This window comes from Pteronotus mesoamericanus, unplaced genomic scaffold (assembly GCF_021234165.1).
Source record: "Pteronotus mesoamericanus isolate MK-2021 breed Mesoamerican mustached bat unplaced genomic scaffold, CSHL_Meso_final scaffold_54, whole genome shotgun sequence".
NCBI lineage: Eukaryota > Metazoa > Chordata > Mammalia > Chiroptera > Mormoopidae > Pteronotus > Pteronotus mesoamericanus.
Genome location: NW_026555321.1, coordinates 44,440,644 through 44,455,041, shown reverse-complemented (window position 1 = coordinate 44,455,041; position 14,398 = coordinate 44,440,644). Strand labels below are relative to the sequence as shown.

Below are 14,398 nucleotides of genomic sequence, written 5' to 3'. Positions count from 1 at the left end.
ACCTTCACCGGCACCTCAGACCTCCAACTCATATCCTCAGTTCCCCCACTCATCTGATCCCTCACTTCATGTTTCATTGGGGAAACAGGAACAGCAAAATGCCACATCTCCTCCAGCAAATCTACATTCCTATCTGTGCCCATGCCCACTGCCCCAGTCTTCCTTTATGCTTCTCAGTAGGAACTGTATAAAACCCTGCAGTAGCTCCCCATCTTTCTCAGAAACGAATCTGATCTCTTGGCTCTAGACTCAACGCCCTTCTAGGTTCGGCTTGTGCTTTCTTTCTCACTTCACTTCATCTCACTCTCTTGCTTTCTCCCCGTGGTCTGTTCACACTGATTATCCTGCTGTTTTTTGTATGTGTCAAGCTTATCCCACCTCAACATCTTTGTATTTGCTTTGCATCTGTCTACAGGTCTTTCCCTGAGATATTGCTATTCCTTACCTCCTCATTGTGCTCAGGTTCCTGGTCAAATGACATCTCTTCACAGAATCCTTCCTTGACCACTCTGCCTATAATAGGTCTTCTTCTTCCTGCCTTTCTCTTTGTCCTTTCTCTGCTTTATTGTTCTTCACAGGACTTATTACTACCTGACATCATATTATAAACTTGCGTTAATTTGTTTACTGTCTGAATATAACTTCCATGGGGATTTTGGAATTTGCCTGTCTTGTTTGCTTCTGTATCCTCAGTGCCTAGCACTCATTGTACATATTGATTAAGCATTTAACACATTTTTGATAAATTAATAATGAATAAATAAAGCTTACTGACTTGACTACCATGACAAAGACTTTTAATTTGGCATGCCTTTACCGCTCTGAGCTATATGGTGACTCAATTCTCTCATCACTTTTCTCTGTTTGAAAGATTGTGAAACTTTTTTTGTACAATGTCTCATAGTATCATTTGACTTTCATTTGATATAAACACATAATTTAGATGTTAATGCCATCTTTGTTTTTTTCTCATTAGCCCATAACAATTAAAATAGACCATTACTCTGCCATACTCTGAGTTTTTATGATGTCATATCAAAGTCTCTATTACTTAAATATATTAATAAATAAAATCCTTATTCTATAACAATTTCAATTGCAAATCATCTCTATTGAAGAGCACAATAGCGGACGCCAGGGAGTTTTAGCATCAGGACATGCCAACCTAACGGTCAGGTGTACTTAGTGATGTATTGAAAGTTAAAAGCTTTCACTTTAGGTGGTCATTTGGTGCCAGTGACACTGTGAACAGAGCAGAGTCGATGGAAGAAAAAAGAGACAAACTCAGGCACTGCTCTTGGAAAGCAAAGCTCAATTATCAGGTTGTCATTTTAACTTTTTAGAATGTTATTGGGATAAAACTACAAATTAAAAACAAATTAGCAGAGAAAGTTTGGAGCTATGAGACTTTGTTTTTGCATTTCAGTGAGAGACACTGACCTGCAGGGTAAAGTTCGAATATCTTAGCTTACAAAGCTAGGCCCTCATTTAACTGGAGAGTGAATTGGAGTGGAAGGTAGTAAAAGGAAATCAGAGAGAGAATAGACACTAATGCAATTGTCTAGATAAAAGATGATGAGATACTGGGGTAGGAAAGAAGTGTAGGAAAAGAAGAGGCAGAATGAGAGCCATACGGAAGCATCAGAGGTAGATGACAAATGGAACCTTTTATGTCCATGTTACAGATAATGAAATAGAGTGGTGGATTGGCCACCTGCATTTGGGGATTATTTTTTTTGTCATTTGTATTAGGATTTATTATCTGGTATCTTTAAGAAAATATAGTTTGCTAATGTGTCTAAATGACTTACTGAGAATAACTAAATTATAAATGTAAGCTAGATATAACTCTAGCTGTGGTGTGCAGTATTTGGTACATTTAGATAACCCATGACTTTTGAAAAATTGTAGATCAATATGATTGTTGAAATAAGGCAAAATATATTGGGAATCACATCAAATATAAAATGATTCATTTTATTTGTCAATAGACAAAGATTCTTAAGTTTGATGGGGAAGGGAAAACAGTTATATTCGCTTTACAAACTATTTACAAAGGACGTACCTGTTAAGGAAAATGGCATTGAAAGAGCAAAAGAAAATAGACTGTTATTGATATAATATACCATGCAAATACCTTTCAAAAGGAAGTTGTTGACACTGTAAATATCAGACAAACATCCTTTAAAAATATTATTGCAGATACAGAGTTATTACTTAATGATAAATAATGATTTACCAGGCAGATTATATTAATCCTGAACCTACATTACCTAGTAGAATCATTTCAAAAATGTATAAGGTAAAAATAGAATCATGAGGTATTGAGAATATAGGTAATCATAGTTGGGGAGTTTTAAAACATAGCTCTCAGACACTGATAAATCGAATAAACTAAAAGAAATTAGAGAGCATAAAGAAGATCTAAATATTGTAACTGATTAGCTTGATTGAGCAGACATTTATAGATCTTTGAACTCTACTAGCAGAGAATATACATACATAGAAAGCCTTAACACTGACAAATAAAAATTATATTAACTATATTTTTTATTTCAGAGAAAAAGAATGAAGGGGCCAGACACCAATAGACATAAAAAAACAAACAAACAAACAACTCTGTACATTTGGAAACTCAAGATTATACTTCTAAGTAATTCTTGAGTCAAAGAAAAGTGATGATGAAAATTATTACATATTTTATTTTAAATCTTGTAGAACACAAATAAAGAGGTACTGAAGGGAAATTTATAGATTCACAAATGTATATACTAGAAATGAAAGAAGACTGATTATTAGTGATTTAGGCATTCAACCAAAAAGGTATAAATCGAATAGGAGGGTAAGTCAAAATAAAAAGGAAGGATATTACAAAGTATTATTAAAAACCAATGAAATGGAATACAAAGGAATAGTAGAGAAGATCAACACAGCAAAAGATGATTCCTTGAAAGACCAAGCAAATGCATAAACTTCCAGCAAAGTTCATCAATGAAACAGAGAGAACACAAATAGTATTAGAAATGAAAGGGGGTCTAAATATAAGTACACTATACAATAAAAGGTCAAAAGAATATACTATGCATAACTTCATGGTAATATATTTGAAAATGTACATTGTAATAAATAAGATTGCCCAATGTGCTTATGATGTATATATTCTACGCTCATGTTAAAAGAGACTGAGAAACATGATGTCTAGCTGAGTTGAGTTTGAGCCTGGATTCCTGGAATGGAAAATTATTCATTCATACAACAAATAGTCATGTACATATACTGCGTGTCTGGAATTGTGCTGGTGTCAGCTTATATTTTCATGAGGGTGATGGACATTAAACAAATTATTATAAAAATAAATATTTACAATTTTAAGTGCCATATAAAAAAGGTTTGAATATCCAGCAGGGAACCTAATCATGTTAGGACTAAGGGCAGATTAGCAAAGGTTTCCTGAAGAAGTGACATATAAGCTGTGACCTAAAAGATGGGTAGGAATTATCCAGGCTAGGAGGAAGTACAGGGGTCCAAAGACATAGGTCATGGAGTGGGAGGGTTGAAAGGTGTGAAATTTAGTTTCTACAATTGCCATTGGAACATAGTAAGGATTTGTACAAACCAAATACATTACATTCACAAATCTCTTTAAAATGCAAACATATTTTTCCTTGTTAATAGCTTTATGTAAATGCTTTGGACTATAATCTGTAGGGAAAGTATAAAACCATGTGTGAGAGGAAATAAACCAACTTCATTCAGAATAGTAATTGCTTCTAGAAAAGGGAGAGCAGAGGGGGCTTCTGCATCCATCACTTCCTGAAAGGAAGTATAAAGTTAACCACAATTACGAGTTTGCTAATTTCCTAATTTAAGTGTTGGCTTTCTCTGGAATGGAGCCCTCAATTATAAAACATCAGTAGAAAATTATGGAAGAGAAACTTAGAGATGCCATTCTGAAGTCAGCAGGGGTTTAGACAAGCACTACTCAAATGTGAGGAGAGATGTGCTGAAATTTGGGTGTCCAGCACAGGAGCCCCTAGCTGCACAAGGCTATGGAATACTTGAAATGTGGCCAGTCTGAACTGAAGTATTCTGCAAGTGTAAAACAGACACCAGATTTTGAAGACAGTATTAAAAAAAGGATATAAAACATCTCAATAATATCTTTATATTGATTAGATGTTGAAATGATAAGATTGTGGATATTTTGGGTTACATAAACTATTATTGAAATTAATTTCATCTGTTCCCTTATACAGTATTTATGTGGTTACTAGAAAGTTAAAATTATCAATGTGGTTCATGCTATATTGTTATTGGATAGTGCTGGTTTAGAAGCTTTAAAATAATTTGGCATTGCCATAATAACCAAGTGTGTTTTTTATTGTATTTTGCAAAAGGATTATCAACCCACAACATATTGAAAATGAAAAATACAGTCAACTATTATTCTGTTGCAGATAGCTTGCAAAACACTGCTTTAAGCCATTCATATCTTCCAGGGCATTTTACCCCATGTGCTTTTATAGGAAAATATGTGTATTGTCAATTTCTCAGAGCTCTGTGAAATTTTCTAAGGAAGTGACTGTTAAATTCATTTGTCTCTCTGAGTATGAAAAAAGTGATCAATAAAGATGTTATCATATAACTCTCAGATTTACTTATATTTATTTAAAGTTACATAACTTGTATGTTGGAGTTGGAGAGAATATAATAAATACTATGGTAAAGAATTCATTTATAAAAACTTTAATTGAAGGATCAGTTTGTCATTAGCTTGTGGTTATTTTGAGAATTAAAAAGCAGGGGGTGGAGAGGCTCATATTTCAAATTAGTTATGTTGCAGCATTAATAATATACTTAAGTAATTGTCTTCCTTAGGTTTTGTTCTATAAAATTGACTTATTTTTTGTCCGAATGGGCTAGACTTAATGCTGGACTTAGAGTTTGGCACAAGTAGGCTTGTGATTTACAGGGCAATTTTTCTCATCAAAACCTGGGCAGAACCATTTATTTTAAAACCAATATTTATTTTACAATGGGAAGATGGAGCAGATTAAAGGAGCATAAAACCATGATAAATTACCCAATCTTTATCCCATAGAAAATCTTTTAAGTGGCTCTTAAAGTAATGGCAGTAAAACCGTCTCACAGGGTTTGTATTTGGACGCTTTTCTCACATATTGTAGAGTCATGTAGATTAAAATCTAATTAACAAGGAATTTATAAAAATCTAGATGTATTCTGCATGATTGTTTTTCAATGAAAAGTTCAGTGTGCTTTTTCTTAGCCAAGTTTGAGTCTTGCTCATGCGTGAGTAAAGGGATCCTATCTAAAATTCTTAGCTGTTTCAAATCAAAGGCCCAATAAATGAAATATCTTTTAGTCTCTTTATTTAATAATCAATTTTTATATTAAATCTTTAAGAACATGTATATTTATTATAGAATATAATGCAAAAAAAGAATTTTCATAACACCTCATTTTATTTATTTGGTTCCCATTGATTCTTAGGTTGTATTAACTTCTGTAGTTAAAAATAATGGAACTTTCTCTAATAGTATTCTTTACCAGTAACCTAATGATAAGTAAAGTTATATCACAGACAACCTTTGGACTGAGGTAAACGTGCTAAAAGGAAGAAAAAATTTAAAATGATAGAGATCTGGTTGTAGTTACAGTGAATTTTATAAAATGGAGCTTGTGTCCTATTGTGGAATAGATGTTCTATTGTGAATGTTTTCTAGCTAATTGTGGAGTCTGGGTCAGTTGTCAAACTTTATCTGTAGAGGATGTAGACAAGACTAAATATTGTAGGTTTCAATCTCTGTTGTAACTATTCAGCTCTGCTCTTATTGGGTAAAAGCAGCCTCAGGTAATGTACGAACAAATGGGTGTATGTATATCTTTTGATACAACAATTCTGTATAGAGGAATGTTTCCTACAGAAATAATCAGAGGTTTTGGCAAAAAGGTGTGTACAAGATTATTCATTATGGTATTACTTTATGATGTGGAAAGCTGCTTATGAGTCTTGGTTATTAAAAGAAAAACAACAAAATAGAATTTATTCTTTTTAAAGGTTTTATTTATTTTTAGAAAGAAGGGAAGGGAGAGGGAGAAACATCAATGTATGAGAGGAACATTGACTTGCGACTTCTTTCATGCCCTCAACTAGGGACCTGGCCCACAACCCAGGCATGTGCCCTGACCAGGAATTGAACCAGAGATCTTTTAGTCCTCAGCCTGCGCTCAATCCACTAAGCCACACCAGCCTGGGCCAAAATGGAATTTAAAGTGTGATCCTATATTGATATAATGTGTGTATATGTATTAAGTTGAGACGTGTGGACATAATGATAATCAACTGGTTTTTTATCTGCAAAATGGAAATTTTATATGGTCAACCCAAGATGAATACATAGAAACTTAAAGATTATCCAGCTATAATTTTCTGAGTGAAAGAAATAGAATAACTTTTTAAAAAATTATTTTTCATGTATCATTTGTTAAAATGAATATATTTTAATTCACAATAAAAAAATGATACAGGTTTTTTAGGACAACGGAAAGGCTTTGCTGCACAAATTGTGGTTACGCAGCAACAAAAAGAGTGTACGTACGATCCTCTTTGGAGGAGATGGGCCTCCTACGAGGAACTTGGAACATTGTTTTTCTGTTGGCAAGACCATTCCTGTTATGGCAATGGATCTGTAGAGCCGCAGCCAGGACACGCTGCGTATTCTTTCCCAGTGGTGACTCTATCTTTCCCCATGCCATTCAACATCAATGCATCAAATCAACTTTTCTTGTTCTGATTCCTTACACATCAGATGGCTGTGTGATTGGGATTTGGCTTCAGATGGAATATACCTTCAGGAAGGGGACATATTGGTCATTCTGACATCTGTGTGACAGTTATATTGCAAATAGTAGATTTTTACTTTGACATTAATTTTATGTGCTGGTCTTGTGAGCTTGTTTAAAGCAGTGCACCTCCTGAGAAATGGATTCTGTACTGTGTATTGAGAACACCAAGGCCAGAGTATCAAAACTGGTGAAAGAACTTTCTAAGGTTTTGATGACTTTTAGTTGGGCTCTACATAGGGAGCCTGTTGACCTTTTCCAAACAGCAGTCTACATTTCTGCACAGTGGGATGTCTGATTCATTTCTTATTTGAAACTTTGCCCCTTTCCAACTTTCAAATTCTGCAATTCTTTGATTTTTCTCTCTTCAGCCCTGTTCGCTCTGTTTTCCTCATTGCTTCTTGTCGCCTGGTAGAAAAAGAGTGGGGAGAGCCTGCTACACAAGGGACATTTTGATGCTGGTATTTAACTTTCTCCTGGAGTTCTCATTGGATGACATTGATTTCTACTGCATAGGGCGCTCAGCTTTGGAGCTGACCTGTAGAGAAACAGAGTCCCTCAGGCTTGCTTGCTGTGAGGCTGGAATCCCCTGTCCCAGTGACAAGGATTGGCATTTGTCTAAGGCTGGAGGATATACCCCTAATGCCTGGAGCTTCTCGCGACAGTCAGTGTGAAGAAAAAGCAGCAAACCGTTTCTCTTCCCGAGGGAGGCAAACGTTTTGTGAGCTCACATGTTTTTCTCCTCAGAATCTAAAACTGCGTTTCATTGTATTTTGATACAAATGCTCAACTACACATTAGGGATAATTTCTGCTTCATTTGGAACAGAAGTCAGAATGACTGTATCTCCATTAGAGAAAATGAAGTGGCCTTAGTAACTGATACTACTTCGTTAAAGAGAAAATATATTCCCAGTAGGCAAAAGTTACTGGCTAAGTACAGCCCCAAATCAAAGATAATTCCTACCAAGAACTCTGATGTCAGCTTCCTTTTTCATGAAATAACACGGGTCTGTGGAGTTTACATTTCTTACAAAATGTATACTCATTTTCCCTTTTCAGCAGGTGAGAGAAAATCCTGATTCAAGACACATTCTTCTGTCACTTTGCAGGCTGATTGGGGATAAGAGCTCTTTGTATTTAAAGAAATCCCCAACACTATCCATAAAACTGCTTTCAGAATTTGAGGCTACACATTTTGAAGAAGATTTAGGTCTGAAAATTTAAAATACTTCAATTCACAAAGTATCGATTGCATCACTTTGCTTAGCAACTCAGTTAAGTCATTTTTAAAAAGTCAGATTAATACATTTTGACCTCATCAATGAAATCTATCAAGAACCATTAAGTAGTGAAATGATGTTAAGAAAAATAACATTTCATTTTTATTTGCATTGGAAAAAATGAAAATGACCCTCCTTTCCTTTGAGTTCATGCTACAAACGCTTATATATTTTTATGTTAAACAGTTATATGTTTATGTGAGGGTTACTTAATTTATAAATCTGAATGCTACCAAAATGACAATTAATTTTAGAAAATTGTCAGTCAGCAGACATGCTGGGCCTAGAATAAGATGATTCATTTACTATATAGGCAATAATGTATGTTGTAAAAAATCAAGAGATAGTCACACAGAAAGGGGGAAAATGAATGTAGATCAATAATTTAATTTAGCTCTGATCTGGCTAAATTCTCTATAGCATGGTTCATAATTTTTCAATGAATAGACCCTTAACATTTTATACATTATGTCTCAGTTTTGTATTGATCTTCTCTAATGTATTCTTCATTTCACAGAAGGAATAGCCTATCTCAAATCTTTAACAAAAACACATTGTGTCAGCCTGCAAATGTTAATCAAAATAGGACAACGTATTCATGTTATTTATTATGTTTTCAGAACTACTTTTTTTTTCCTGTCTAAATAATTTTAAAATTTAGAAGAGAAATCGGTAGTAAATGAATGATTACTTGGAGGGCAAGTTCGTGGAATTCTCAGTTAATAGAGTCTTAGTCTTTTTTGCATTACTTAATTGCTTATTAAAAGTGGAACCCTTGATATACTATGTATAGTATATATTTATTCTCTAGAAAATTGTTAATTTTTAATGGAACTAAGTGGCTACTTGGACAAACGATCCTAGCATTTAATCAAGAGGCAAGTGATTGACTGACTTTCATGTTCATTAATTATTCAAGTTAAGTTCAATTACAAAGGTTCAAACCCGTGGAAGAAAGTGATCTACACTTATGTACATGTATTTGCATTAGTACATTTTAGTACTTATACATTTGTTAAAATATTTAATGTGTACTATGTGCCATGAACTGATGATTTAGTGATGAATATGACTATCAGCCCCTGTCCTCACGAAGCTTCCAGAGCAGTGAGTAAAACAGAAGTGTATCAGTACTGTGAAGGTAAGTGGAGAGTGCTATTGAGTAGTTTAAGAGACTCAGTTTTGTTTGACTCCCATTTACACAGAAAATAACTTTTTCTGCACAGATTTTCTAAGTTTCCTGGAAATTCTATCTAGCAAATTCTAATTGCCATTTGAGAAAATATTTTGTTTAGAATGATAGAGTCATGGCTTCTCAGAGCTGGAAAAGACTTGAAAAGTCATTCAGGGGCCACACCCTTGTATTCCCGGATGTCAGCCTGGGCACATTAACACCTGCTAGGAAGTGTGCTCAGTCATGGGATCGTTTCTGGCGTATGTGGATTATTTGAAAGTTCTTCCAGATAACAAACTGAAGCTTATTCCTGCATATTCTCTTTATTGGTTCCAGTTTTGTATCTTGGACAAAATCATAAAATCACATTTACCCATTGTGTGGAGCACTTAGCTCAGTGTTCCACTTACTTGTGTGATCTTTTAGTATGACTCTGTTACCCTGTGAGATATATGTGTCCTAACATCATATCTGTGTCTGGTTTGGCTTATTGTTATTTCCCTAGCACTATGACAGCACTAGGGAACCAAGGAATGAATGTTCTGTCTTGTACCAAAAAGGCTTCAGGGAGCAATACATGGATTGAAACCTTACATAGTATTCCATTACCTGGCAACAGCTGTCATGGTTCTCTCCCTACTCCAGTTTTTCTCATTCTCAGGTTAAGATTCTCACTTCTTTTAACTTTTTTTTTTTTAAACAAATGACATGTTGTGTAGTCCCTTACATCGAAGTCATCTCCCTCCCCAATGCACTCCACCTTGTTGATGTAAAAGAGTGCCAGTCTTACCAGCAGGTTTTGGGAAGACTTCACAGAGGAGGTGCACACTGACCCTATACTATGCCTGAAAGAATGAGGAAGTGTTCTCTGTGTCAGGGAGGCCCACCAGGGCACTTCCACAGGTACACCGAGAACAGTGGAATCAAATGTTCACCCCATTCTCAGACTTTTTACTGGGTCATCGAACTTTCTAGGTCCTCTTTGGAGAATTGTTTCTCTTTCCCTTTCCATTATCCTTATCAACTTCACAGTTCTTTTATCTTTGTCACTTCTCATAATTGTCTCGAAGCTTGAGACAAGAGTAGCCTGGGGTTTAGACAGTTGGTGTTCAAATCTGGGTTGAACCTACATTTTGCATGGCCTTCAGCAAGGTAGGATACTTCATGGAGATTTAACATTTTCTTCTTTAAAATAGAGAAAATAAGCATATTCACCTTATAAAATCATTGTGAGAATTATCAGAATTATCATAACAGATACCTAATACCCTGTAACTATTATACTTGTCCCCCCTAGTGAACTCCTGCTGTAGCTCATGTCTGGTGGTATAACCATCTGTCCTGAGACCCCAGCACATGCAGGGGCTCAGCTCTATTTCCATGGAAACCCCAACAGCAATTAATAGAGGGAGAACTTTTTCAATTTCATCTAAGTTCTCAGTCCAATGGATTTATGTTTTTGTTTCTTTTAGCCTCTCTGTGCATGAGAACCAGTGATTTTTTTTTTTTTTGAAAGGACTGTAAAGGAATCAGATTTGACACATTCTTCTTTAATTTCTCTCTTTCCTGTCTCCATTTCTCCTGGTTTTACAATGGTCTGGATTTTTCAGACCTCACCTCTCAGCTTCATCTGGAAAACAAATGTACTCATTTCATTCTGGTCAAGTTTTGTCTCAATAGGTTTATTGCAGATTGCTGCAGCTGCAATCAGTGTTTACAATCTGATGACAAGTTGGAGATTAAGGCCTGTCATCATTATTTAATTAACCTCAAATTAAGCAGTTTCTGGTACCATTTCATGCCATTCTACAAGCCCAGGAAAGCTGCTAAAACTGCCTGGAGTCCTGATAGATTCTGGGTTGCAATACTAGAAAGCAGGAGCTGGCTTAGCAAGCACTCTTAAGAATAGCGAGTTTGATCCTTACATGCCCGAGGGTAAAGCTAGGTAGCTATTTAAAATATATGTCAAAGGAGGAAAAGAAAGGAAGACATTTTTCTAGTTCTAAGAAGCATGTAGTCTATGAACTGCAGAGACCACGAGTCAAAAGGTGTTCCAGAGACTGAAAAAAAACCAACTCTGTTCCTAATATTTAAAAACAACTTTATTTTTCATTTTACAGAGGTAGTATGTGTCAGTAGTAAAATTATAAATGGTAATTGTAAAAGAAGAAAGTACAAATCATCAAATTCCTACTTTCCGCACCTACTTTTAGGTCTTATTAGAGCTGTCTAACTTGGTAGCCACTAGCCACACTGAACTGAGATGTACAATGAGTGTAAACTATACACCAGATTTTGAATGCTTAGTATAGAAACAAAGTATTTAAACTATTATTTTGTGTATGTTTGGTTAATTAAAATATATCATTAAATGAGTTTCACCTATGTGTTTTTAATTTTTTTTTAAAACCAGAACATTTTTTACACAAATAATCATTGAAATCCTTAAGATGAACTGGACATTGTAACAGCTGCCCTCTTGGGTTCCGGTGTTCCTTCATGGAATCCATGCCTGAATCAGGAGTATACAATTTTTAGTTGCCTCATTCAACCAACCAGTCCTGGTGGTATTTCATCTTTTTAGCTTTGGCACTCCAGTTATGCTTTCTCTTCCTCTGGGCAAGTAGTCTCTTTTGCCACAGGTAGACTTCTGAAGGTGGCAGGCCTTCAAACCACAGCAGCAGCACAACATGTATGTCATATTGCTGTGCTTTCCAAACGATGATTCTCCCTTTGTCATCTCACTTCTGCAGCCGAGACCAAAGAGCTGTTCTTAATTTTTTAATGTGAATACTACACACATTAAAACTGTATATACACTATGTTGGACAGTACTATTTTAGACCTTTTCCTTTGCATACCTTAAAACTTTTTAAAAACAATAAGTGGGTTATCCTCCCCATTTATCCTTGTTATTTTTCAGTTGATAATATCTTATGAATATATTCCTTGTTTTTTTAAGTTGATAATATATTGTGAATATGTTCAAGTCATGAAATCTATGGTATGGCATTATCTTTGATCATTTGTAATATTTCATTATATGATGTGCCATAATTTATTAACCCAGTCCCCTATGTTGAACACTTAGGTTATTACTATATTTAAAATTACAAATTATTCATGAACCAACTAGTAACTATATCTTTGGGCTCATTTAATTATACTCCTAGGATTTGTTTCTGGAAGGCAATGAGTTGAGTCACAAGCTTGCTTGTGGTGTTTAAGCAAATTGTCATATAAAAAAATGGTGCCAATTCATACCTACTCCTGTGGTTTATGGGGATGCTTATTTCACCTTATCTTTAGCAATACCAGCTATCATCTTTGTTCTTAATTCTTGTTTTAATGAGCAACATTGTTATGAGTTTGCTCAGCAAATTATTGAAAAAGTCTTAGTCTTGGTAGCTTCTACACTGGTTCTGAAGATGCTTCAAATGACTTTCTTATATCCATCAGTTTTAGAGCATTGTTTTATCAATCAGTTACTGGGCATCTGTAATGTGTCTAGCACAGCCCAAAGATTTGTATAAGCCATGGTATCTGACTTCTGGAAATCTCGTCTATTTAATATTTAAGTTGGAAAAAGAAAGAAGAGAAAAATAAGTAGGGTGTGGGTCACACGAGTCATACTTACTATAATATTCCCAGCACCTGAACTGACTCCTGGCATATGGTAGACTCTCAGTAAATATTGTTGAATGAATTCATAAATAAGTGTATGATAATAAATGATGAAAAAAAAAAGCCAAGTAATAGGGACCATTAGGAAAGTTTTATTTTTCTTTTTTGTAGTATAGGAAGATAGCAGAGAGGAAGGGTAGATAGCCCTAAATATGTTCAGGCATATTGTCATTGTTGGAGTAAGAAGTATGGATGTGGGGAGTGAGAGAACCTAGTAGGGTAAGGGTAGCCTGGTCCGGCCTGGCTCTTCTTGTGTGTATATAGAGGTGAGACGAGGTGAATGGTGTCTTGCGAAAACTTAGGTAATAAGATTGGCTACATGGAAGGGGCTGGGTGGCTGATTTCAGGTGGATGATAGAGAGGGGAGTTAGAGAGAGAGAGACATATCCATGGCTAGAGGCCACTTTCCTTTCTGTGGCAGAAAATAGATGACATACTCAAACTGAAGAACTGGAGGAGAGTTTAATGAAGGGACTATTGACAGAGGGTGTGTAGAGTTAAGGGAACCAAAAAAGATGGTAAAGCATCTATGGAAAGTCTGAAGGGGCAAAGGAGAGAGAAAGTTACTCAGTGAGGGCCTTAGCTAGGGAAGATGGGTGTCCTGGAGGAAGTAGAGCCATACGTAGTGGTCCTGGGCACTTTTCAAAACTCACAGCTGTGCAGTAGGGAGTGTGGGGAAGAGAGAGGAGGTGGGGAATGAAATTCCCAAACTCTTTCTCCCACCCTCTCATTCTCTGATGCTGCCACTGTTGTTGTAGTCCAACAGAAGCCAGAGGGCATGGGAGCTGAGTCTGCAGAGGGCTGTGGAGGAGAAGCTGCCAGCAGGGCAAAGAAAGGATCCAAAGGGGCACATGAAGGAAAACCAGGGTTCCAGCTACTATACCTCCTCTCTGGGGTGAAGCCTTTACCCTGCCTGAGCTCTAGCTTCCTCATCTATAAAATGTGGAAAATAATACTGACCTCAGAAGGTTGTAATGGAAGTAACTGAAGGAGAACACTTAGCACAATGGTGTTTTCTTTATTTGTATTCACCAGTGATTTAGCTACATCAACTTTTCATCATCATGTTTATTCATCCTTTCTTATAAGTTAATCAGAAGGGAAAACAGAAGACAAACTTACCCTGATATACATGGACCTTATGTTTAGATTTGAAAAGTGCTGTATACCACAGTAAGGTGGCCATTTACATTCTGAATTGTGCATATCCAAACCCTTATACTCTGGTAAAAATACCTAGAACTTTTCATGTAGTTGGATAATTAGGCCACAAGCTGTTGGCTTTGCTCAAAAAAAAAAAAAAAGGTCATTTAAGTGTCCTTTTATTATTTTTGGCATCCACTGTGAAGTTTAAATAGCCACTGCCAGTGTGGTTTCTACATGCTCTTTAAAAA

The 14,398-nt window shown here is 35.7% G+C and overlaps 1 protein-coding gene and 1 pseudogene across 1 annotated transcript in view; one reads left to right on the top strand and one right to left on the bottom strand.

Annotated features, from left to right (window-relative positions):
• Positions 1-14,398, top strand: part of FHIT (fragile histidine triad diadenosine triphosphatase) — a 1,408,108-nt gene that overhangs the window by 261,994 nt on the left and 1,131,716 nt on the right. The window lies entirely within an intron of this gene.
• LOC129088302 (60S ribosomal protein L37-like) lies at positions 11,766-12,060 on the bottom strand (annotated as a pseudogene).